The sequence below is a fragment of the Acinonyx jubatus genome, chromosome A3, assembly GCF_027475565.1.
Source record: "Acinonyx jubatus isolate Ajub_Pintada_27869175 chromosome A3, VMU_Ajub_asm_v1.0, whole genome shotgun sequence".
Taxonomy (NCBI): Eukaryota; Metazoa; Chordata; class Mammalia; order Carnivora; family Felidae; genus Acinonyx; species Acinonyx jubatus.
Genome location: NC_069388.1, coordinates 74,540,850 through 74,563,716, shown reverse-complemented (window position 1 = coordinate 74,563,716; position 22,867 = coordinate 74,540,850). Strand labels below are relative to the sequence as shown.

General features: G+C 36.3%; 1 long non-coding RNA gene across 2 annotated transcripts; it reads right to left on the bottom strand.

Annotated features, from left to right (window-relative positions):
• Nucleotides 1-728: 728 nt before the first annotated feature.
• On the bottom strand, nucleotides 729-18,736 carry LOC113603302 (uncharacterized). Of its 2 annotated transcripts, XR_008289764.1 has the most exons (5): nucleotides 18,599-18,736; nucleotides 10,384-10,513; nucleotides 3,167-3,282; nucleotides 1,655-1,753; nucleotides 729-931 (listed from the first exon to the last, which is right to left on the bottom strand). It is a non-coding gene; the product is annotated as an uncharacterized LOC113603302 (long non-coding RNA). The 2 variants fall into 2 exon arrangements; XR_003424884.2 differs by lacking the exon at nucleotides 729-931 and having other exon boundaries at nucleotides 1,355-1,753.
• Between the last annotated feature and the right edge of the window lie 4,131 nt (nucleotides 18,737-22,867).

The following is a 22,867-nucleotide window of genomic DNA, read 5'->3' as shown; positions in this document are numbered from 1 at the left end:
AAAATGATAATGGACCAGTAGTAGCTAGACACAGTGGACTTTTCCATACATTGAATCTCTCCTAGTCTATCGAAAATATTTGCAAAGTTTTCAGTAGAAAGGGTTGTAGGATAATGAAATTCAAGTTTGTGTAATTTGCTTTGTGGTAGGAGATATATGTGTGATTAATTGCAGAACTTTAACTGCATAACAAATTTGGTCACAGGTTCATTTAAGCTGAATTACCCTCAAATAATCTTTTTTGCTTCAAATCTCAAAGTAAGAACTCCTCGCCATGTAGCAGAATGCTTGAATTGGTTCGGCTCCCTAAGCACCTCTTTTTGGGACTGGCAGTGCCCACGTAGAGAAGAATCTTGACTTACCAGAGAGGTTGGGAGATAGAAGTTACGGAGTTAAGCTCTGCAGGAGGGTATTATATTGCTCCTTTTCCTTTCCAACACTCTTAAGTTTTATATAATATAAATCTATTTCTGAAATTCAGCAAAGTGTCATTAATATATGATGCTTCTAGCAACCTTTCTGACTATTGAAGGCAGAACAGTACATTCCCTTAAGGAAATGAAAGCTTCTGAGTGGGTTTCTGACTGCCAAGGAGATGTGTTTCCAAAGTTTCCAGAGTCTGTAGGGGCCGAAATAATTCTTAAAATTAATCTGAATTGGAGAGTTATGAAAGATAAGCAAACACTACAGTATTACATAAGGCACACAAATTAGGTTCAGAATTTAACTCTTCTGCAGATTTTGATTTTATCAGCTTAATTCCTGATTTACCAATTTAATACTTACCCGGGTATTACCCACTGAATAATCTGGGTTATGACCCAAAAATTATCTCCATTTTGTGGCAGAATGGTAATTAACTTATCTCTAATTCTGAAAGCTATTGTGAACAGAAAAATCTTGAGGGGACAGGTAGACAGTGCCCTAGTTTCTAACAAAAAAAAAAAAAGAATAGTTAAGAGCCCCTGAACTGACATACCTGGGTTCAAATGCATATTTTCTAACCATATAACTGTGACTGGATTTGATTTAACTTGAATATATGTCTTTTTTTTTTTTAATTTCATATAGTTATAGACACCTGGACAGCTATAGCTTGTGGACCAAATCCAGTTTGCCTCCTTTTTTGTTTTTTGGAAAATAAAGTTTTATTGGAACCCAGCTCTTTGTTTACATACATATTGTCTATGGCTTCTTTCATACTACAAGGCGGAACTGAGTAACTGTTACAGAGACCACATGGTCCACAAAGCCTAAAATATTACTACCTGGCCCCACACAGAAAAAGTTTGTCACCTCCCACCAAAGACTGTAGTTTATTGATTTTTTTTTAAATTTTTTCTTTCAACGTTTATTTATTTTTGGGACAGAGAGAGACAGAGCATGAACGGGGGAGGGGCAGAGAGAGAGGGAGACACAGAATCGGAAACAGGCTCCAGGCTCTGAGCCATCAGCCCAGAGCCCGACGCGGGGCTCAAACTCACGGACCGCGAGATCGTGACCTGGCTGAAGTCGGACGCTTAACCAACTGCGCCACCCAGGCGCCCCTGTAGTTTATTGACTTTATGAGCCCATTGTCTGCCCTTCTTGAATGAGGTAGGTTTATGGAATTGGAGAAAATGTGGTCTCATCTGGTAGAGAAAAAAAATACTACCTTGGTAGTTTTAATTTGAATTCTCATTGCCTTTCTATCACTTCTCTCTGTTGTTAACTTGGAAGGTCACATCACTGCTCTGATTCTTGGTGTCGTCATCTGTAACAAAAGGAAGTTGGTCTGTATGGTTCCCCGGTTCTTTCTTTCTTACCTTTCTATCAGTTAGAATTGTTCCTAGCTGTACTCAAAGAATACAGCTTTCCCTAACTATTCCTGCCCAAAATAACTTCTTCCTCTGATATAACATTGGTATATAGTTGCATATTGTACTGGAGTGTCTGTTTAATTTATATTATACAGTTATTTGTTCTTGTTTATTATTTTAAGTTCTAAGTTCCCTGAGAGTAGGAACTATATATTCTTCCTCTCCATATTCCTAACAGGTGTGTTAGAAGAGGACACTAAGTAATTATTATCTTTTTTTTTTTTTTTTGTATTATGGAACTTTCAGGACATATAAACAATTGTCCCACATGTTCTAAAAGGATCTGGATCTAGTGGTTTTGCACTTATATAAAAGTAGTGAATGCTTTATTAGGGAAAGTCGTTGAGTTGAGACAGATTTACATGGATAGAGACAGGAAGTGGACTGACCTAGATATTTGTCCTAAGAGGAGCAGTTAGAGGATACAGTGAATTGGTTATCCTGCCCAGGTAGGAAAGAATTATAAGAACAGTTGTGGGAGATGATACGTCCGTATTGGAGATCTAAAATTTATATCCCTAATCCAGACTCTAATACACAGTTCTCATTATACTGGTGTAAGTGAAAATACTGGAGAATGCTTTATGTACTATAGTGTACAAGGGGAATCCAGTGTCTTAGCACCAGATTTTTTTTGTTAATATTTATTGATTTTCTACAATGGACTTCAGAGTTTATTAAGATAATACAAAATGGGGCACCTGGGAGGCTCAGTCAGTTAAGTGTCCAGCTCTTGATTTCAGTTCAGGTCATGATCTCATGGTCATGACCCATGCAGGGCTCCGTGTCAGACATAGAGCTTGCTTAAGATGATATCTTTCCCTCTCCCTCTGCCCCTCCCCCGATCTCAAAAGAAAGAAAGAAAGAAAGAAAGAAAGAAAGAAAGAAAGAAAGAAAGAAAAAGAAAAAGAAAATACAAAAGATGTGGCCTTTTCTCTCATCCCATATGATGAGACCAAGATGGACAGTCATCCAACCTACCTTCTTTCCTGGTTATTTGGTTTGTAGGGATTTAATCTTTGGAAGAATGTTTGGATAAGGTGTGCTTATACAGCTGTTATTACCTTACTTCTCATTGATATTTAAAGTAAGTAATGTCATTTTATTGCTATTGCAGTGTCTTTGTTCTCTGATTTAGAGATTGTGACAGTTTAGTTAGTTGTTAGAAATAAGTATAACTTATCATGCAAAGACATATCATGGCTAAAGCATTGGCACGGAAAGGTGGTAGTTATTTCAACTAGATCCAACATCAAGAGCCAAACTTATTTAATGGGAAACTTTGAAACAATATCAGAAAGACTTACCTCCCTTGGTTGGTCTTCAGTGTGTACATTAATGTGGTGAGAACAACGTAGTATCCACGGCAAGGGGCTGCCTGCCCATGCACCATATGGTTTCCATTATATTATATTATATTAAGCTTTAAAAAAAAAAAAAAGAAGAGGCACCTCAGACCAATGAGTAATTTCTAAATAGAATTTCAACTTGTTTTGAAAATACAGAAGAACACACAAAACCGTTTATCATTTTCAAGAACATCAAGCATTGGCATAATTTGTTTACTTCACTGTCTCACAAATGATAAAATATGTTTTAAAAAGGAAAGGAATTCATGATCACAGCAGATTCTGATTCAACAATGACCCAAAATAATAAAGGAGGACTGTACATTTTACTTAATTAAAAAAATTTGTTAAAAAATGTTTATTTATTTTTGAGACAGAGAGAGACAGAGCATGAGCAGGGGAGGGTCAGAGACAGAGAGGGAGACACAGAATCTGAAGCAGGCTCCGGGCTCTGAGCTGTCAGCACAGAGCCCAATGCGGGGCTCGAACTCACAAGCCATAGATCATGACCTGAGCCAAAGTCGGACACCCAACCAACCGAGCCACCCAGGCGCCCCGCTCATTTTTAATTGTTTGTTAGGTTCATGCAAGTTTCTAGATATGATATGGGGCACATAGAAGAAATCAGCCTAGGCTCCGAAAAATCTGGGTTTATCCCATGGTACATGAAAATAACACTGTATAAAATGTACTCATGAAGTCTATTACCATATCTACCCACCCTCGTCCAATGTGGATATCATTCAAAAGACAAGTATGTATGCCTGTGCATGTGTGTCATTGTGTTTATTGTAACAGTTCTTCTAAAGGTTTTTCATTAAAATTACTTCTTAATGGAAGAATTGCTGACTGTTTAAAACATTTCTTGAAAGTTTAAAGGAAGCTTCTACCTACAAATCTTGTAAGTATTAAAGAATGATAAGAGCTTTTTGGTTGGAAAATGTTTGGGTTAAGTGCAAGGTGTCATTCCTTTTGGTTTAGAGGATTGAGGACAGTATGGACTGAAATAAACTTGCTGTTTCATTTGTATACTGGATTAAAAAAATCTTTGTCTAGAATTTAAGGATGCTAGGGATAATTGTCTAGAATTTAGGGAAGCTGGGGGTAATTGAATTAATTGAACATTCAATTAAAAATCTCATGCCAGTTAGAAAATGTCTTAGCAATTATTCAAATAAGAATCCAAACCAGTTTATATGATATGACTGTGGTTGAATAGGACAAAGAAAAAGTGCAGGAAAAACAACATCTTATGACATAATATACCAACACACGGAATTAATTTTCCATTTGACTTCTAAAGATGGAGAATGGCAATTAAAATAGCAAAGTAAATACATAAGTGCATCATTTATAAATAAGAAGACAGAGGTAGAGGGCGTTTAGGAATTATTGAATAACATTTTATAGAACAGACTGTCTTTGAGATGAGATGTGAAAAAATTTAGTGAACTCTCCTTCTGTGGATCAGATTGATGATTATCCATTTTAGGATCAGAGGCCAAATTCTAGGCCACAAAGGCAGATTGGAAGGACACACTTCCTTTGCCTCCTCTTTTTCTCTCTTCTACTCTGATTTCCTCTTCATCTTTCCTGTCCCTCCATGGAGATTGAAAGAAGCCAGAGGACGATTATTGTTCTCTCATCCTCCTCCACCCGGCCACTGCCATCCAGCTACGGTGAGTGACAGGACTCTATTTTCCAACCTTTGGAGGAACCGCCCGGGCCCTGCCTATCATAGCAGTGAAAATCAGTTTTCCACCATCCGTTCTTTAGCTGATGGAAAAACAAAATCATTGAGTCATAAAACTCATCTGGATTTCAAATTCATCTTTGAGAAAAAGTAAACTGTTGTTCTTGGATGAGCCCCAGGGACTGCTGCTTAATTTCTCAGTTCATTTTCCCCTCTTAGCTTATGTATGTATACGGGTCCCTCTATAGTTCCCTTATGAAAATGTGCATTTTTAATACCACAAAAGGAGGGAAAAAAACCATTTTTTGTAAATATTCTTTCAGTAAAATTGCAATCAATGTAGTCAGAGCTAACAAGCAGATGGATGTATTTGAATGCCATTATCTTGTGTACAACGATATTATCTGTTTCATGAAAAATTCAGTAGTTTGGGCTGCTTTAGTGAAGGGAAGATGGAAGTAAAAAAATAGCAAGAAAAACATGATCAGACTCAGAATCCCTGAGGGGGTCCCATTGCATCATTTAGCAGGAGAATGAGCAATGCCGGAGAAGCATGATGGTAGAGGCACTGTCTGTGTTCCTTATGGCATTCTTGGCTTCAGGTCCCATTTGAGCCCCACAGCTGTAGGTGGGAGCTCCTGGGCCTGCTAAAGCATCACACCGTGACATTTTTATCATCCGTCTAAGAGAAGAAAATAAATTTGCTAACAGAATAGAGCTGGCAGGCTCATACTACCTTGTCACATTCCAGACATCTCTTGGTCTGGCCTGAGCCAGAGGAAACCTAAGAGTGGGCCAGAAAATCTGTGATGGACATGAAGTAGACTTAACTAGTCTGGAGAAGAATGTGGGTTTTTTGAGAAAGGACTAGGTATTTTTGTTTTTTTTATTGGAGATTTGATAAATGGAAATACTTGAGCTGCCGGGGGATAGGACCTCAGTTTTATTCTCTATAGGCCAAGAATATATTGACGTGGGCAAAATGGCATAGGAATTTGTGCTGATTTTTTAAGATAATGCACATAGTGAGGAAAAAGAATCCAAGCAAGCCCTGTACATGCACACAAAAATTGCAAAGTTTTCTATCATCTGACGTGGGAATACGAACTCCTTAGCAACCTCATACAAGGTGACATCTACTTATTTCTCCAAATTGGCCTATTTCTTTCTTCACTGAATAAATTCTGTGCCATAACACCCCCCCCACACCCACACACACACCTCCTCTTTGTTTGGCTTGGAATATCCTATCCTAATATCTTAGAGCTTTTTGAAATCTTATCCTTCCAAAAAATGTACTTTAAGTTTTATTATTTTAGTGAAGGCTACCTGGGTGACTGATTTTCTTTCCTGAATATCTATTAAGTGTGGTTTGTACCATGCATTTTTCACAAGGTAGCCCTTCTCTTGGATTGTTGCTCATGACATCTTCATGTCAGCAATTGGACTGTGAGTCATTTGAGGTTAATCTTTGTGACTCCAACATCTAACAAACTTCTCTAAACACATTAGGCAGCCAGAAAGTATAAGATCAAGACTGGCATAATTCATGTTTTTGCAATTAAATTGTATGAATGATGGCATTGGATTATTATAGAGAATGCAAATTAATGTGGTGTTATTATCACAAGATTTCATGTAAATAGTTTTCCTTCTCTTAATAAGACGAAACTTTAAAAACTTTGCTTTTGTTAACGTCTCTGGGTTATCTCAGTAAAGAAAGATAGTGATGTGAATTAACTTTTTCAGGAAAAATAATGTAAGACGACCAGTTTGATGCAAGTATCCTCAGAAAAAATCTCAAGAAGCATAGATCATATATATGTCAAATATACACATATAAACACACACATATGACTATAACATAGCACATGATAATTAAGACAGTAGTACTTAAATACATTTCTTCTACTGTAGTAAAACCAGGGGCATTGTATGAATTAAGTTTTCTCTGGGGGAAAATTGTTTCACATTGGATCTTGGAGAACTGGGGGTAGATCTTGGAGATATGAGACTGGGCTGGGAGAATATTCATGACCTTTTCCAGTAGACAGATATTTATTTCCATTATATAGATTCCACAGTCTTAATTTTCTTCTTGACTTCTTCTATGTACTCCTTTTCCTGTGTCTTTTCTTTTTCCTTCCAGTCTTGAGATTTTCCTCACTTTGATCCATCTCATTCTATTCTTTTTTTCATCTTCTGTTCCTCTCTTAGCCAGTAATGACCATAAAATTTCATTGGACATAGTTATTTAACATTTTTATTAAAATAACATGTAATTTTAAAATCACTCTGCTAATATTACATCCTTACCTTTTTATATGCTACATTAAAATTATAGTCTTTTTATCTACATATTTCACTAGCAGTGAAATTAACATGATTTTCGTTCATTCTAATATTAAAATACTTTGAATAAAGTATATTTTAATTTTTTTTACTTCTAAATGATGCATCATGAGAAGTGATGAAACAAAGGATTTTTCTTCATGATGAAAAACGTGACCATTTCTATTAAAAAATTTCCCTCTCTTGTGAGGAAGAAGTGAGGCAGGTAGTTAGATACTTTATAGAGATGTGTTTTACAATTTGTAAGTGGACAAAAATACTATATTTAAATTCATGTAAAAATCTAATAGAAATTATCTGAAGAGTGAAATAGCAGAGGATAGAGTTTTTTGTTTGTTTGTTTTTCTGGGTTTTTTTTTTTTTTTGGTAGGATACTAACTGAGTATGCAATTTATGTTAAATTCTAGCAAATGAAAAACACTAGACAAATCACTTTAAACTGTGTAAGTCAATGGGTTCTTTTATAAAGAAAGTGCACATTTTATATTTATTGAGTATAGATAACTTGAATATAATGGCAGAAGTATCTGTGAGCCAATGTGGGATAAAAGGTATTTAATATTTGTTTTCTGATTTACTGTCTTGGAAATATGTTAGGGACTATGTCTTTAAGTTTGACCTGGTGTATTGCATATAGTACAGAGTAAAAATGCTTGCAAGGTATTCTTGGCTGGAGGTTGGAAATCTTCAGATTTAATGAGATTTATATTAAAAACTGTGGCCAGTTGTTGCAGTGACAGTAAGTGACACCTGAGTATAAGACCCACAGAAATGTCATCATATTTGTTGGTGCAAATTTTAAAGAAATCTACTCTTGTGGTCATCATGACTGGTGGTGAGAATGAGTTCTGGCTGAGAAAGCAGTGTCTGTGTCATAGTTTTTGTTGTACCCAGAGCTCCAAATACAGGAGAAGCCTTTATTAAATGCTGTTTTTAGGAGATAGGAGCTTTAAAAATAAAAATGGGCTGCTTGCTCCCACTCTGTGAAATGTTTCCTGTACTCTAAAATAATTGAGGGTAACATTATTGGGTTTTTTTTTGAGAGTAACTTTAGACCTTGAATCAAGAACATCATGTAAGTATGTTATTTTAAATTCTCTATTACTATGTAATAAATTGAGGAGACTATATTGGCACCGACTTGCCCCTCATTTAGCTCTCAAAATGACAGCTTTCACTCTATCAACTTGTAAGCATTGTTATTCTGCCTATCCCCATGATTATGAACAAATTAAAATTCAAGATCGAAATATTGGTATCAGTTGAGAAAGCTGCCAAGTCTTTAAGAAGGACCGTATCTTTTATGATAAAGTCAGAATTTATTCTTTGGAGCAAAAAAATGGCAGGTATACATTCCTAATTTGGTCTGATTTCACTGTTTTCTAGAGGCTCGAGGAAGGTTAGAAAGGAAGTTATGGGATTAAAAAAAATATTTAATCTAAGTTGTAAAGGAGCTTGGAACCACACCACAAGCATCATAATTAACTTTAATAATTATAAATGTAAATGCAGACAAGCCACAAGGTTTTAATGGTGTGCCACATGCTTCTGCTAATTATTTTAGAGTTTGGACACATTCAGTGCCAGCTAATTATAAACCCTGCTATGGAAATCATCTGTTTATATTAGACTTATTGATCTCTAGTGTTTAAGCAATATGAAAAGGGAAATCTACAATGCTGGACCATCTGCTTTGTATTCCTAATTGCTTTTAAGGAATCAAATATATAAATAGTCAGCTTTTTATATATTGGGCTTCAAACTCTTTCAAGAAACATATTGTGCAAACCCAAGTGAATTTTAAAAAAAGCCTATTTAGAATGTTTCTTCCCTGGCTCCTCTCAAGGACCCTCCACCCCCTTACCCTCAAAATACCCTCCTCTGACCTTTTTGCAAGATCTTGAAAGCATATTTTCTCCCAGATCTCACAGACTGGTCAAGGTAGCTGAGACTTCAGATATTTACCCTGTTTTAATTATATCTTTTCATTTCCTTCCTAAGAAGGAGCCCTTTTCCCAATCTGTCCCCACCTCCTTATGGTCTTGAATATTTATTGCCATTTCACACTATGGGGAAGATGGCAAGGAATGAATGTCCAGGCAAATGGTTCCATCTTGTAGGAGATGTTTAACTTTATGGCAAATTAAATCTACTGGTGTGTGGAATAGATGCCAGTTAGTAGGACCAGACAGCATTACCTCTCATCACTAACAAGTCTGGCGGGCAAGTCTTTTCTCCACTTTGAGTCTTGTGGGCCGCCTGAGTGGCTCAGTCGGTTAAGCGTCGGACTTCGGCTCAGGTCATGATCTTGTGATCAGGGAGTCAGAGCCCTGCACTGGGTTCTGTTCTGACAGCTCAGAGCCTGGAGTCTGCTTCAGATTCTGTGTCTCCCTCTCTCTCTGACCCTCCCCTGCTCACACTCTATGTCTCTCTCAAAGACAAATAATCATTTAAAAAATTTGAGTCTTGTGATTCTACAGGGAGGTTGGGTTTAAATGAAGAAAGAATTGACTTCTTAGAACGGGGTTGTTTGCTTCATCCATTATTGCCTAGATGGTTATTAGAGTGTTCCAATAACTGGCTTAAAAAAATCTACATATTGGAAAAGACTCCTTTTAAAAATCCTTATTTGTCCCTTTGAGACACCCCTATTAAATCATAAAATTATTAACTTAAATTAGTGATTTCTATTAGTTACTCCTATTAAACTAAGAGTTCCTCTTCCTAGGGCCCTACCACTCACATATCCCACCAACACTAGCAAGTAGAGGCAAAGAAACAAAAACAAAAACAAAAACCCCCAAAACAAAAAACAAGTGCCTTTACTGGTGTTTGAGAAGAGGTACTGATATGGTTCGTCATGCTCTAATGACAAGATTTAATTTAAAAATACCTGCTACCGTCAGTAATGTGTAGTCACATATTTTGGGTAGACATTTGTGTAATATATACGGACATACACAGATCCCAAGGTTTCTTAAAATAACTAAGTATGTCAGAATGGTTGTGACTTTTCTCTGGTGAATATCTATTAGAAATCTGCTCCTCTGAGATATTTTATCTGACTCTCAAAAAGGTCCTACTCTTTCTGCTTTTTTCTGTAGTTTCGAATGGATGTTCTCTTACCTACCTACCACTTAGTCCTTGTACCATGGGCTGCTGCTTCTCTGAGTTTTAATGTCGGCACATGTATAATTGTAGGGCAGGCCTTCTGCATAATCTAAGTTCATTCTAATCAGAGCTACAGGTTTCCGTCAGCTCTGCAGTGAAAAGAGAATATTCAAAGTCAGAAAGAAATTAGGAGCTTTGTTAAAAGGTGCTTTAAACAGCTCATGGTCCCCCACGCCCTCAAAGAAAGTTACAAATCAAGAGAGCACAATTGGTAGCTACATTATCAAAGCCCTTCTGATAATGCTACCATTTGAATTGGATAATATTGTTTAATGGGCTTTTTAAAAGCAGCCATCCTTCGGATCTGACACTCCAGCATGATTATCTTCCATTCCCATTTAAGATTACAACAGTCCGGTGATAATTATAACATCCATTTCCATCTGGAGTTCAAGGGACTCATACATGTGAATATGGAGAGAGAGTTGAGCAGCTTCTGTTCATAAAGTGGACACTAATTTGATATTTGTGACACCTGCCATTCTATTTTTCATTCCTATCGCCTACATGAAATATCTTTTCCCCAGGTCTTTCTTGCCACCAGCAAGTTGTGGTAGTTTTCTATGTGTTGGCTTCATGATATTGCTTTTATGGACACTAAAAATAGAAAAATAGAAAAATTATTGTCACCCAAATTTTATTTTCTGTAAACTGAGATACTTTCAAAGGTGCAGTTTGCTCATTTTTAGTTGTTATTTAACAGAACTTCCATTGTCTTAGCATTAAACTCACATATTTCCTAATTTCTCTCAATTTCTCCTGAAGAAGCAAGGATTTTTATTACTAGTGTTTTTTTTTTTTTTTAATCTAAGACCAAAGAAAGTGCTTGGTACATATTAGGGCTTTAAAATTTGTTAAAGCATTATTGAACAGATGATTTTAACAAATATTTACATTATCATCAGAGTTCTTATTTAGATCAGCTGCTAAAAAGTGGAGAATTATTAGGGTGAGGCATATGAAGGTACATTTTTGTAGGTAGAAAAGAGCCAAGCATCAGCAATTTCATATGGTTCAACTTAATACTTTCTGTCTTTTAAAAAAATTATCTCAGCACCCAACGTGGGGCTCGAACTCACAACCCTGAGATAAAGAGTCCCACGGTCTATGGACCGAGTCTGGCAGGTGCCCCCATCTCAGTTCTTTCTAATACAATAGTCTTATCCCTCATGTATTTTCTTGATAAATGAGAATGTGTGTGTGTGTGTGTGTGTGTGTGTGTGTGTGTGTGTGTGTGTGTAATGGAATTAAGCAATTCTTTCTTAGCTATAGTAGTACATTGAGAAAAGCCGAAGTGGTGGGACAAAGTTTTTGGCTGGTAAGTGTGACTTTTATTGATTAATTGTGTGTATTTTATCAGCCATGAAATGGGAGATTTGGCATGTGCTCACACAAAGTTTCTACTTCGACAATTACAGACCAAGCTATTTTACAGATTCTTTCTTGTGTATATTAGGTGTGGATTTGGTATCGCAGACACTTTTCTTTCTGGTGAGACTCTTCACAGGTCACATGGGATTTCCCTCCACTAGAAAAACCTGTCTTGGGCATTGGGTTGGGTTGGGTTGGGTGTGTCATTCTGTCAAATCTACATCCTATAGGATTGCCTACCTGTCCCTGTTTTGGATTGTTGGCATTCTTCTTTTTGAGTTTATTGAGGAAATTAGCAGATTAATGGCAAGAGCCATAACCTACTCTACATACCAGACATTTAGAAAAGCAAGACAAACTGTGACAAGATCTGCAGTAATGGTTTAAATATGATGTGTCATGAATATCAGCACCAATTCATAAAAGGCATTTTCAAAATGTGTTTTAAATTGTATTACACATTTTTTTTATCCTACAATGGCTTTGAGATGGACTGATCATGCTTAGAAATTTTTGAAATTTGGATTTATTAGGTTCTTATCATATGCCTCCCCATGAACTCACACTTTGAAACTAGTGTGGCTTTCTCACACATTCTATATTTTGGATAATAATCACCTAAATACTAATCACCTAAAAGGGGCCAAATGTTATCAGAGTATTAAATTTGAAATTCATTTTGTGTTTGCCTCATGTTTTTTCTTTATAAATTACACATACTGATTGTCTTTTATTCTTTATTTCTATAGTGAAATAATTTAAACTCTTAATTTTGATTAGCATTAACCCTGTTACTAACTTCCGTTTTAGTGGTGAAAACCATTAGGGTGAAAATGGAAACTCAGTAAATTTCCCTCAGTGAAGACTGAATCTTAGTGTGATAATCCAATCAGCCTAGTGAGGCTGTGATGTCCTCCAAATATACAAAACATAGGATGAGATAATTGAATTTGGCCTCTGGAGTTCTAAGAAGACCACAGTCTGGGGATGCATGGTGTCCTCAAAGGATTAGGACAAGATTGCTACTCATATAATTCAAATAATTCCCATTTTTGAAGCCGCATCCAAACTTTTGCATTAGAATCCCAGAAACAGCACTCTTTGGGTAGTGAAACATACATTCCTCCCTCCTTTATCTGTTTTTAAAGTAGGTACAATACGGAACGGGTGATTGTGCCATTTTACATTATTTCTTTTACATTACAATGGGAGCTTCCTAACTAAATTTTGAGTTTCTGGCAAACATTGTGAAATAGCCAAGATATTAAACTCTCCTAGGTTAAGAGTTGGACTGACCTCCCCCCCCAACCATAGTGGGGCTTTTGAGGAGCTATAATTGGGGTTCATGAGATGCCATCAGAAAATCCCTGTTAACATTTCGTTCATTGCAGAAGTCTTTTGGGGGGAACAAATAGGAATATTTTAGAGTTGTAAAATGAACGTTAGAAACTAAACTTTCATTTTCTTTGATTACATGATGGAAAGGGTTAAAATTTTCTATGTAGATCACTGAAGTTTTATTATATAAGATGACCTTAGGAACTGTCATCTCCCTTGAATTTATACAAAGAATTCAAAGTAAAGGTTTTCTAGGTTACACTTCTTTTTTCAACCCTTTGTCCTGTCAGCTCAGTCCTTGATATCTTCATCTGCCGACATGCCCAGATGTGCAGTGAATGTTGATTTGAGCTGGCCCCTCAACCCCTCCCTGCTGGTGTCATTAAAACCAGGGAGGCAGCGGCTCCCCTGGCATCTTTGGCACGGCTTGGCTTTACACTGCGGACTAAATTATTGATGAAGAGCACTTCTGTCGCAGTGTGTTTTACCCACCTTTAAATGAAACAGTGAGGATTGAGCTGTCACTGCCTCCTCACTCCCTGCAACTTCTACATGACATTTATGATGTGGTTCAGATTGCACCGAAGCAATTAATTTCCAGTGGAGTCTGCACTAAGAATGAAGATCCCTGACAATTACCGAGGGCTGGTTTCTCAATGAGCATACGACACACTCATCAATACTGTACACAAAAGGAAAACATCAAAATTTATGTAAAAGGGTCTCTGGGATTTGTGAACCTTTCCTCCTCCTCAAATGGAGTTCTGGATTCCAGGACTTTGTTTTCATATTGTGCATTTGGTCCGTCTCTGTATTTCTCTGAAAGGATGGGTGGACTTACCTTATCTGCACATATTTTACAGATGCCTGCCAACATTTTTCTACAGTTTTGTTGGCCACATTATATATTTATTCTAGATGAAGCTTTTGTCTGCTTGATTTTGCCAGTAAAATATTATTCGATATTTGCATTCAGTTCCTCAAATGATTCTGTTACAGTGATATATTTTTCAATTCATCCAATGAATGAAATAAGCAGCATATGTATGCGTATATGTGTGCCTCTGCACCTGTATATGTATACTTAAATATGTATATGCATATGTGTGTTGTGTGTGTATATATGTATTTATATGCATATTTTTCATAGAATACAAAAAATATTTCAGGTATATAAAATCTAATATTTGATCAGTTATCATAAAACATATTTTTTTACCTTTTTCTTTTTAAAAACCATAAAAAACTTAATTCAGATTAGCTTGGGGAAAAGACAGTATTCATTATATAATATTTAAAAGACATGCAGTTTTAGTATTTTTGAGAATATGTGCTAACATCAACCTAGGCTATTCATATCATTTAAAAATTCTTAAAATGATCATATATACATATAAAGATATTTGTAATTAGCCTATCCTTCTGAAGGCGTGGATAGCAATTATTTTCTTAAATATGTTTTTTTCCTGGATTCCTGTTTGCAATATTAATTTTTGTAGTCAACTTTTTCCTCATAGGTAGACTTCTGTTTTGTCTAAACTGCCTGATACTCAGCAAGAGAGTATTGTAAATTAATGAGTTTTTAATTTTGGATTTAGTTCTCATTTAAATACTAGTGCTTTAGAGCCCGTGGTTAACATGTTAACAGGCAAAATAGAGTCATTCTGTGCAAAGGTGCTTCTGGGACGCAGCTGCATCCATCTTTATTGCAAAGGAACCATTTAGCGAGGTATTAAGGAGTGGGGATTTCCGGTGGTAAATTCAGATGAGATCCAGGAAGTAGTTTGTGCACTAGGAGATTGCAGTTTGACAGGATATATATTGTATCCATCAGATAATTGAGGACTCCCAGAAGCAACATCACAACCTTGGTGAAAATCAAAAGGCATTTTATGTGCCATTATTCACCTTCATGTACTCTCTGTCGTCAGTCCATACCCACTTTCAATATTTGTCTGGTGAGGTGGACCAAAGAATGGGAGAGTACTTATTGTATTTGTCTTACCCAAATTTGATGTTTTCTAGCCTTGTTGAAATCAAGATAAATATTAAATGAAGGATTTCTCCTTAGTATTCAGAACTTGAAGAATTTTGGAATTCTTTAAGATAGCTTATTGTACTAAGTCACCCTTTCTGTACTTCAAGAGGTGATTGTTCAACAGGATAAGTTTCAGGAAAGAAACCCCATCTTAGTATTACCTCATCTTGCCTCAAATACTGTGTACATTCTGTACATATGTACACTGAAGAAAAAAATAGTCTATTTTGGCCTATCATTTGGTCTAAAGTGATACAGTCCCCCGACCTCCCTCCCCAAAAAAAAAGAAAGAAAAAGAAAAGAAAAGAAAAGAAAAGAAAAGAAAGAAGGAAGAAAGAAATCTCTCATCGCTTTCGATCATGATGTTTTGGGCACACTTGTGCATGCACTCATACACATACATACACAAATAAGTTGATAATGGCAATGCTATTTGCAGATATTTTTTAAGTAAACCATGCCCTTTTTGACCTAAGAGACATATGAGAAGACTTTGGGATATCAGAAAAGAAAATTCTAATTATGATCTATCTAAAAAATATTAATGATGATCCATTTTTGAGTACTTATTCTACTTCCCAGGCAACCTGCAATGATGTGATCTCCTTGACTCCTCACAACAGATTTTTGAGGCACTCTTATCTTTCTCATTTGATAGGTGAGGACAGAGTGTGTGCATGATTTGTTTAAGGCCAAAGAGCCAATTGGTAGCAAAGTCAAGACTCTATCTTAGGTCTTCCTTACATCAAAGTCCAACTACTTTTTTTAATGTTTATTTATTTTTGAGAGAGAGAGAGAGAAAGAGAGAGAGGGTGGGGGAGGGACAGAAAGAGGGGGAGACAGAGGATCTGAAGCAGGCTCTGTGCTAACAGCAGAGAGCCTGATGTGGAGCTTGAACTCACCAACTGTGATCATGACCTGAGCCATTGTCAGACACTTAACCGACTGAGCCACCCAGGTGTCCCAAAGTCCAACTTCTTATTGGTCTACTATATTAGATTTTTTGGTGGGTATACTTCCCTCTGTTTTGTATGATTCCTCATTTCTAAAACTATTTTTACTTGTGCAGAAAAAAAGTGGTGAGCTAATTCAGTCACTGGTTCTATTTTTTTTTTTTTTAGTTGGAATCCGGAATCTGGGGCACATTCTTTGCCTTTTTCATGTAATACAGATAGTGGTGACATCTGCCTACTACTAATGGATAGATGAAAACATGATCAACTGACACTTGTAAAACTTACAGTTTATGCTTCAGAGTGTTTGTTAGAGGTTTTTTTTTTTTTAATGTGAAGAAAATAGTAGACTTAGGTTATGCGATTAGTTATATAAAACGTTTATACTGAAAGCCCACCATTATTTAATATTCAGCTAATTTAAAAATCATTATTTGACTGTACATCCTCAAGTCATAGACCTATGAGACTTTCCTCTTCATTTAATAATTCCTGCCACCCACATTGTATATCTTTGGCTCACTTATTCTGGGTCTTTGAGTCAGATAGCTGAGATTTTTCTAAAATAATGTTCCTGTGGTCTTCCAAAATCACCAGTAAATCACTTTCAGACTGTTGTGTTTCTCTTGGCCTATAGCTATTGAGTTGTGAATGGAATGCTTTCTCACTGAATTGAAGTTGTTAATATGAAGAATAAGCAAATGAATTTACATGTTCTAGGTTGAATACCTGGCTGAATATTTTCAGAAATGGTGTATTATCTGGAAAAACAAAACTTTCTTAGATAAAGTAGTACATAGTAGAAAGAGATGGAATAGGAGTTTAAAGACCCGAGTTCACATTAAAGATACTCTACTTAACCTCTATAGTCCTGAGCAAGTCACTTAACATATGAAATTGTTTTACCATCTATAAAATGAGGATAATTTCACCTGATATTACCACTTCTCAGGTTATTAGAGTTTTAATAGCTAAGATATGGAAACAACTTAAATATCAATTAATGAATGGATATAAGATTGTGATATATATATGTGTGTGTGTGTATATATATATATATATACACACACCTATGTGTGTGTATATACACATAGGTGTGTATATATACACCTATGTGTATATACACATAGGTGTGTATATATATATACATATATATGTATATGAATATATATATATATTCAATGGAATATTATTCAGCCATGAAAATAAGTGAAATCTTGCTATTTGTGCCAACATGGCATTATGCTAAAAGAAATAAGTCAGAAAGAGAAAGAAAAGCACTGTATGATTTATCTTATATGTGGAACCAAAAAACCCCCAAACAAACCAAAAACCAAAACCAAACAGAACAAAAGACCCACTAAGCTCTTAGACACAGAGAACAGATTGGAGTAGGAGAACAGAGGTGGGGGATGAGGGTGGAGAAATGGGTGAAGGGAATCTAAAGAGAAAAAAAAAAGTGAATATTTTACATTAAATTAGAGACGTTGAATTGGAATTGAAACTTATGGAGTTCAGAAAACCTTTTATGAGCTAATTTCCAACAATAATAAGAAACTAAACATCTAGGTTAAAATGTCCTTTTTCTACATATAAGAATAAAAATAAAAGTAAATTAACCCGTATAAGTGCAGCTGTAATTAAAGGAAAGAAAGTAATAGAAAGATAAGGAAAGATGTCAGATCATCTTAGTTCTAGTGTATATAGTGCTTTCACTGTGTGTTTCATCAGTTTGAAATGATTTAACCTCATTTATCTGTAATTCCTTTAGGGGAAAAAAAAGAGACGATGTATGTGGAAAACATTTTCAATGGTAAGCTGCTAGACAAATATAAAGGCACCATTGCTAGAACTTTTCATATGTGTTCCACATGATAGATCCATCTAAAATATCAAACTCAAAGAAGGAGGATTGTGTTCCGCATCATAACAAAAAATTCAGATTACCTTGACTCGGGCAAGATTGAATTTGTAAAAAAGAAGGGCAGAGGTTGCAGTCTAGGGTGGACACAGTGTTTCTATTCTGTCTTCAGGGATTCCATATCTGTCTTTTCTGCTCTGCCATCCTACCTCATGGCTTCAATCCTCAGTATCACCTTAGAGCCCCAAATTGACTTAATTGCACCTGTATTCTCGGCTAGGCTTTGGAAGATGAGGGGGGCAGGACCAAAAGGACGAAAAAGGGCTAGGGGAAGGCCAAATACAGCTCTTCATAAAGAATTTTCCTAGAGCACCACCCCATGATTGCTACCTTTAATTCATCGTGAGGCTGGGAAATGTTTTCTTCTAGCTGGGTAGATTCCTGGAGTCCTCTTGGTGAATGAGAAGGAGATCATGGATATTGTAGGCAACCAGTGACCCATGCTATGTGACTCTATGTGATTTGGATTATCTCCATGGTAGAATATGTTTGACATAATGATGGTGATTTTTAAAAAAATTCTCTATAATTTTAGTCTATTGAAATACCTTACCTCAAACATTTCCAACCTGGATATTTTTCAGCATAAATTCAGTAATGATAATTATAAAAATTAGCATTTGTAGGGGCACTTGAATGGCTCAGTTGGTTGTGTCCCGCTCTTGATCTCAGCTCAGGTCATGATCTCATGGTCCCTGCACTGACAGCACAGAACATGCTTGGAATTCTCTCTCTCCTTCTCTCTCTCTGCCCCTCCCTCACTCATGCTCACATTCTCTCTCTCTCTCTCTCTCTCTCTCAAAATAAATAAATAAACATAAAAAATTACCAGTTTGTAATTTTACTAAGGATACACTGTCTAGAAAAATTAGATTTTTATTATGCTATCTTGGTGGTATTGCAGTCATATCTGAATTAGGGTAACAAACATGCATTATGAAATAAGAATCACTTCCTCTTCAGTTCTCCAGAAAATGATGTAATTTTTTAAGAACCAATTGTAGCATGGGATATTTGGGTAGTTCCAGGATATTCCAGCATTTGAGGAGACATATGGTTTTTAGTAACCTTACCTGAGCTTATTTTCTCAAAAATGATTTCAGAAACCTTTAGAAACCCCACTAAATAAAATGAATCAATACAGGTAAATGAGCTAGTATACATAAAACACTTAGAACAGTGCTTAGCATAAAAGTAACTTCTCTGGGGGTGCCTGGGTGGCTCAGTCAGTTAAGCATCCAACTTTTGGTTTTGGCTCAGATCCTGATCTCATGGTTCTTGAGTTCACTATCAGTGCAGAGCCTGCTTGGGATTCTGTCTCTCTTCCCCCCGCCCCTGCCCCTACCCTGCTTGTGCTCTCTTTCTCTCAAAATAAATAAACTATAAAAAAGTAACTTCTCCATAACAGTAGCTTTATATTGCATTATTTTTAGTGTTAAAATGGCGTTCATTAATAAATATATCAAGGCTTTTTGAAGAGAGAGTTAAAAAAAGATGGAGGGAAGTGCTTTCTCTTTCTAGGCCTCACAGGACAGAAACATATTGACCAATGTATACCCTATGTGATAATGAAGTTTCTAAAAGGAACATTCAATCCATTTCCCTTTGTCCCATTTTCCAAATTAAAAACAATTCAATATGCTTACTACATAGCAATATAATTATGTGATTTTTAGAGTGCAATTCTTGTAGCATGCATAATGGGCATTGCCATGTTTTCTGCTTGCCCAACACGAGAAGTTCTGTCTTTAATGGGCTGAATTACTTATTCTTTTGTGTGAGTCTTGTCAGGCACAATCATACTTCCCAGTAAAGACACTGTAGGTCCAATGTCTCTCCATTCTCAGTGAGTGAAGGTGTAGACATATATCTGAAGTACCATTGATTGGATGTTCCAGCCTGAGATTTTGAATCTAGATGATGATATAAAGATGCTGAGTTTTTTGGGGGACTGACGATGGTGCTGGAGTAGAGTGAAGTCAAGTCTATACCACCCCTGTGCTGTGTCATTGGTGGTGTTCTCTGCTACCTATCCACCCACCTCCTATGGTTCCTATATATTTTCTCAGCTAATTCTCCAGTTGGTCCATCAATTACAGAAGGCCCTACTGATCCTCCCAAGAATTTATTTTCTGTTTATATTAGCCAAATCTGGCTTCACTTACTTGCAACCGAGAACCTTGATTAGTTCAATATACACCAAAAGACTGAGAAAAAGAAATGCTAAAACATATATGAAACATGGGAAATGAGAGCTCCTTTTTGAGTAGACATAATTAAGTGAAATGGGGAAACATTAGAAGTAATAACACTGCATTAGTTTTTCTTTTGTTTTTCTGATTACATTCTTAGAAAATATGAATGGCACCCATAGCTTGGAAGTCCCTTGTCACTGAATTGCCTGGTATATTTATTAAAAGTGTCATTTTTCTCCAGTGAACTCAAGCAAACTTAAAAGGCCTATACCTATTTGTTTTATAAGTATTAGTGGTAAAATTGCCAAATAAACATCTCTCAATTTACTGATAATTTGGCTAATGTTCATGGTATAGTTGTCTCTTTTCCCATGAGAAAGTGAAATGAGCTTTGGATCTGAATGTTGAACCTTCTATTAACGACAAATTTTTCTGGTCAGAATGGAGGCAAGTATTTCTTTTGTTATCCTGACTGATTTTTCCCTTGTGCTGCCTTTCCACAGGACAGCCAGGAGAGATTGCTATAGAACTAATTAATGTCTGATAGACAGATTGAACCAAATACCAGAGGAATTCAGAGAATTGTTTATTAGCTCTTATAAAACATAACCAAAGTCTAGAAACATGTAGATAGCATTATTGTGTGTAGATAGCAAATATGTGAGGTAATTTTCTTGCTTATTTGAGCGAAATTAGTCTATTTAAGAGAATTAATGTTACACTCTTTTCCAGGCTATCTCAATTACTTGATGTGTTGGTAGGTGCAGAGGTATGTGTGAAATATTTCCTGTGAAGGAAGCACTGTGCTTTCATAGACCTCTATTGTCTCTGAGTAAGCTACCACAGGGGAGAAATAAGGGTCATGTGTCATATATGCATAGCCAAAGTATAGAAGATTTATGACTTAGTGAATATGTAGATATAGTAGTGTTCTTGACCAATCTGGCAAGCTGTCCTTGAGTATGTCTGAGGTTTCACATTAAAAAAAAACTACTTCAGAGAGAGAAAGAGACAAACAATTATATACCTGCTGTCTCTGAACAACGGGGTAGCATTCTCTGAATTCACAAACATAATGACTGCTCATCCTATTCTCTTGGGAGAGTGAGGTGGGAATTTCCATATTTTGTTTTCGAGGCACTTTCAAAGCCATTTACTGCTATAATTCATATACCATTGGATTAAGAGACGTATGTCTCTAATATCAGTAAGAGCCTATACGGTGGATTGCTGATTTAAGGAAAAGAAAATATAGAGTAAAATAAAAAAAAAAAGAACTTAGGGTCTCATTTGTAATGAGTCTGTGTACTTCAAAGTGCAGAATGATAGGACAGAGCATCTATTTGCTGCATCCTTTACTGGGGACATAAATAATATATCTTACACTGATTGGCTGACTGGCTTGTGCTTATTATAATTCAAGTTTCTTTATGGCTTTATGCTGTTCTCAGGTCTCCCTGATTAGGAACAAGCTAGGGATGTTTTAGGATTTTCCATAAAGGTGCTTGATCCTGAAGAGCTAATAATTGATGCTAGAGGAATATTTTGCTAAGGAAGGAAAATGTGGAATGTTCTGGCAAGATATCCTTTTTTTTATTACAGAAATTGACCACATTTTGCCACCAGTACCTACTGTGTAGTAACTTTATTTCCTCACACTAGCATACTGCTCATTACAGTGCCTGTGGTATGATGCGACTATAGCCTCTCACTCAGGCCATTATCTAACCTTCAGTCCGAACGGTAAATCTTCTGAAGTATGCATTGACTTCCACAGTGCTCTGCACTATCCTTAAATTGCGATTCTTGGAGACTGTCCATTTTCCAAACTCTAAGAATTCTTGGCAGCATAGGCAACGAAACTGAAAACTATTGGAGTCATTCCTGGCTCTCCCTCATCACCCTCACATCCAGTCATTTTGCTTTATCCTTTTCATTTCACCTTCCGAGGCCTCACACATCCTACTGAGGGTTTCCATTCAGACATTGTTTCCATTTCTGTTCCCATTACTTGTCTGGATTACCACAACAGGCTCTTAATTGAATTCTCCTTACCTTTTTCTGTTGACTCTAAAGCATATCACCACTAGATTGAGCTTCTTAAAACATAGATTTGCATCTATTGACTCATTGATGAAAACCCCATTTATTATAGCCCCAGATGTTCCAGGCTTTTCTCCAGCTCTCCCCCTCATGCCACTACTTTTGAGCCTAATTGGGATACTTGATTTTCTGTGAATAGTTTCTGTAATCTTCCACCTCTGTGTCTTCATCCATGTCGCTGCCTGACACTAGAGCATTCTTTCTCTTCATGGTTCTTCTTAAAAGTCTTATAAAGATGCCAGTTCCATGTAAATTGTAGTCTCTTTCATGAGGACTTCCTGATGACCATATCTGAAGACCATCTTTGCTTCCTTAGAATTCCTATCAATTTGTTACTGACAGTTCCGTGCCGTCTATTCCGCGTCAGAGGAATTTGTGTACTTGCTACCTTCCTTCCTCTATTTTGAGTTCTTTAAAGTCAAGGACTCCTTGTTCTTGTCTTTGTCTCCTCTTCATTTTCTAACTTGATGCATTTCATATCATAGGAGCTCAGATAGTCATTAAATAGAATTCTTGATGATGTG